Source organism: Magnolia sinica, chromosome 6 (genome assembly GCF_029962835.1).
Source record: "Magnolia sinica isolate HGM2019 chromosome 6, MsV1, whole genome shotgun sequence".
NCBI classification, from domain to species: Eukaryota; Viridiplantae; Streptophyta; class Magnoliopsida; order Magnoliales; family Magnoliaceae; genus Magnolia; species Magnolia sinica.
The window spans coordinates 55,306,698-55,310,379 of record NC_080578.1 but is presented as its reverse complement, the minus strand read 5'-3'; the positions used below and the strand labels follow the sequence as shown (position 1 = coordinate 55,310,379).

Below are 3,682 nucleotides of genomic sequence, written 5' to 3'. Positions count from 1 at the left end.
CGGCTATCCTCGGGTTATGAGAACTAGGGTGTTACACATGGTTTAGATTCTGAAAGCCTATACTTGCAAGTAAAGGAATTTGATGAGAGTCGCCACTTTACAGTTAATAATGTTATTGAAGATGTTTTAAGAGTGAAATTGTTTCCATTCTCATTGAAAGAAAAAGGCGTTACATGCCTTAAGGCCAAGATTCATCAGCACATTGGTTGAGATGACCAGGGAGTTCCTTAAAAAGTTCTTCTTGATCCACAAAACAAACACCTTAAGGAGGGAAATCACGAATTTTTCCCAAAAAGAGGAAGAGACCTTCTTTCACTGTTGGGAGAGATTCAAAGATCTCTTGAGTTGGTGTCCACATCATGGCTACAAAACATGGTGGGTAATGAGCTTTTTCTACCATGGATTGACTTCGTCCATGCACCAGTTCGTAGAGATTATGTGTTATGGTGAATTCATGAACAAGGAGGTTGATGATGCATGGGATTAGTTTGACCAACTTGTTGAAAATATGCAATAATGGGACACCTCCTCAAGACCCACCACTTCTAAGCCTACTTAATCAAGAGAAAAGGGATGGATTTATGTCTTAAAAGACAATGATGACATGAGTACTAAGGCGGCCAATCTCACAAGGAAAGTCAAGGCCATGGAACTTAAGAATGCGGAAACCGTCAAACTCGATGAGGTTGTGAAAGTTGTCTGTGGTATTTGCGCTAGCAACGTACACTTAACCAAGGATTGTCCCACAATTCCCATATTTCAAGAGTTGTTGCATGAGCAATCGAATGCCATGAGCAACTACCAACGCCCTTCAGCGGACCCACCTCGAATACATATAATCCCAGCTGGAGGAACGGACAAATGATTACACCTCAGGAGGCCTTAACTGGAGTTCTTAATTAAATGAGGCTTCAAAAGAATTTGGTTCAAAATTTTATCTAAAATCAAGAGCAATTCAACCAAAATACACTGCAAGCATTCTAGGATATCAAAACAACTCTAGGAGTGTTTGCATCATCTATCCAAAAAATTAAGTCACAACTAGTTATTAGGGAGAAAGGGACTCTGTCAACCCAACCTCTCCCTAACCCGAAACAACGATGTGAAATTAGTGACCCAAGCTCTTTCAATCAAATGGAGAAAGCTAAGTCAATCACTACTTTGAGAAGTGGAAAAATGATTAATAAGACCATCCCGATGAGGGCTAAAAAGCCTAAGGACTTGGTAGAAGCTGAGAGAGATGATGAACCTAGCATCACTCCATAAGAAAGAGAACAAAAAAAAAAAAAAAAAAACAAGCCGATTGCACCAAAACCTCTATCTAACACTCAAGATATTTTAGAGGTTCTTAAATAGGTGAAAGTCAACATTCCTCTATTAGTTGCCATAAAGAAAATTGCCCCATATGCCAACTTCCTAAAAGATCTATGCACTACCAAAAGAAGGCAAAGCATTCAAAATAAATTTTTTCTAATTGAGAAAGTGATTGCCATCCTTAAGCAAGATGTGCCACAAAAATACAAGGATCCGGGTAGCCCAACCATCTCTTGTGTAATCGGGGATCACCAGATCAAGCACGCACTTCTTGACTTAGGTGCGAGCATCAATTTGATTCCTTATTCGATCTACGAACAACTGGATCTAGGTGAATTAAAACCCACCTAGACTACACTACAACTTGTTGATCGTTTAATTAGTATACCTAGAGGAGTGATCAAGGATGTGCTTGTCCAAGTCGACAAATTCTACTACCCAGTAGATTTTATTGTCTTGGATATTTAGCCTGTTATCGAAACAAGTAGTCACATTCTCCTTATTCTTGGATGTCCATTCATAGCCACATCAAATGCCATTATTAATTTTCGGAATGGGATCATGAAATTATCTTTTAGGAACATGACATTAAAGCTTAATATTTTCAATATGTGCAAACAACCGAAGGATCTTGATGATGCTCACGAAGTTAACATGATAGATTCATTCATGGAAGATAGAGCCCTTCTGACTCTATACTTTGATGCATTAGAGACATGCTTGGCCCACTCCCCTGATTTAGATGATGACATGATTACAGAGATGGATGCCTTGCTTGATGCAACTCCGGTCCTTGAAAATAATCGGTGGAGGTGACAATTTGAACAATTGCCTCTTAATATAATAATGCCTCTACCATCAAGCATTAAGGCATTGAAACTTGACCCAAAATTATTTTCGTCCGATCTTAAATATGCTTACTTAGGTCAAGAAGAGACATATCCGGTGGTGATTTTTGACCACCCGGATAAAGAACAAGAGAGTATGCTCATTAATACTCTAAGAGAACATAAATACGCCCTTAGATGGACCATCGTGGACCTCAAGGGAATTGATCTTTTAATTTACACTCATCGCATACACTTTAAGGATAATGTAAAAACATCTAGACAACCACAACATCGATTAAATCCAAATATGCGAGAGGTGGTTAAAGCTGACATGGTAAAATTATTGGATGTGGATTTCATACACCAAATATCCGATAGCCAATGGGTGAGTCCAACACACGTAGTTCCTAAGAAGTTCGGTATCACCATTATAGCCAATGCAAAAAATGAACTTGTGCCAACCGGAATCACCACTAGTTGAAGAATGTGCATTGACTATCGAAAATTGAATACCATCACTAGGAAAGACCACTTTCATTTTCCTTTTGTTGATCAAATCTTAGAGAGGTTAGTTGGTCATTCCTACTACTGCTTTTTAGATGGGTATTCGGGCTATAGCCAAATATATATAACCCTTGAGGACCAAAAGAAAACAACATTTATATGTCCCTTTGGCACTTTCGCATACCGAAGGATGCCATTCAAACTATGTAACACACCCGTCACATTCCAGTGATTCATATTGACTATCTTCTCAGACATGGTGGGATAATTTTAAGAGGTCTTCATGGATGACTTCTCAGTGTTTCATTCATCTTTCAGTGATTCCATTGAAAATCTAAAACATGCGCTGAAAAGATGTGAGGAAAAGAACCATGTGTTGTGTTTAACGAGGAGAAATGTAATTTCATGGTTCACAAGGAAATTATGCGTAGACATATTATATCGTCCAACAAAATCGAGGTAGACAAAGCAAAAAATTGATCTTATCTCTAACCTACCTACACCTAAAAGCATACGCAACGTGCATTCCTTTTTAAGGCATGTCGGTTTTTATTGAAAATTCATAAATGACTTCAATCACATATCTCGTCCTTTATGCAATCTTCTTCAAAAGGATAACCCATTCAAGTTGTTTGAAGAATGCCAAAAAGCCTTCTCCAAACTTATGGCCATGTTGACCAACACTCCGATCATGCAGCCACCCGACTGGATCGTTCCATTTGAGATTATGTGTGACGTGAGCGATTATACTATTGGGGCGGTTTTAGGCTAGCAAAAAGACAAAAAGCCATATGTGATCTACTATGCTAGTAGAACACTAAATTCTACCTAGATGAATTATTCTACTATGGAGAAGGAACTCCTAGCCGTAGTCTTTGCACTGGGCAAGTTTAGGTCCTACTTGATTGGATCCAAGATCATAGTATTCACAGACCATTCGGCACTGAAGTACCTTCTTTCTAACAATGATGTTAAGCCCCGATTGTTGAGATGGATCGTCCTATTCTAGGAATTTGACATAGATATTCGTGATA

General features: G+C 38.6%; 1 non-coding gene across 1 annotated transcript; it reads right to left on the bottom strand.

Moving 5' to 3' along the window:
- Nucleotides 1-258: 258 nt before the first annotated feature.
- LOC131250275 (small nucleolar RNA R71) lies at nt 259-366 on the bottom strand. The gene has a single exon (XR_009173202.1). It is a non-coding gene; the product is annotated as a small nucleolar RNA R71 (small nucleolar RNA).
- Between the last annotated feature and the right edge of the window lie 3,316 nt (nt 367-3,682).